Here is a 200-nt window from a genome sequence, read left to right on the forward strand (position 1 = left end):
TGCATCATAAAACGATGCAGGCCAACTGGCATCAGTACATGGAATGTACGAGTATGCGAGCTGGACCGCTAAACAACAACTTACTAACTTGGAAAGGGATACAAAAGAGAACTTACCTTGGCTTTGTACAACTCAAGAATAACTGAACTTAATATAAAGCAATGAGACACATGCAATATATATAAAGCTTTGTAAAACTA

Source organism: Solanum tuberosum, unplaced genomic scaffold (genome assembly GCF_000226075.1).
Source record: "Solanum tuberosum cultivar DM 1-3 516 R44 unplaced genomic scaffold, SolTub_3.0 scf00021, whole genome shotgun sequence".
In the NCBI taxonomy this organism is placed as follows: domain Eukaryota; kingdom Viridiplantae; phylum Streptophyta; class Magnoliopsida; order Solanales; family Solanaceae; genus Solanum; species Solanum tuberosum.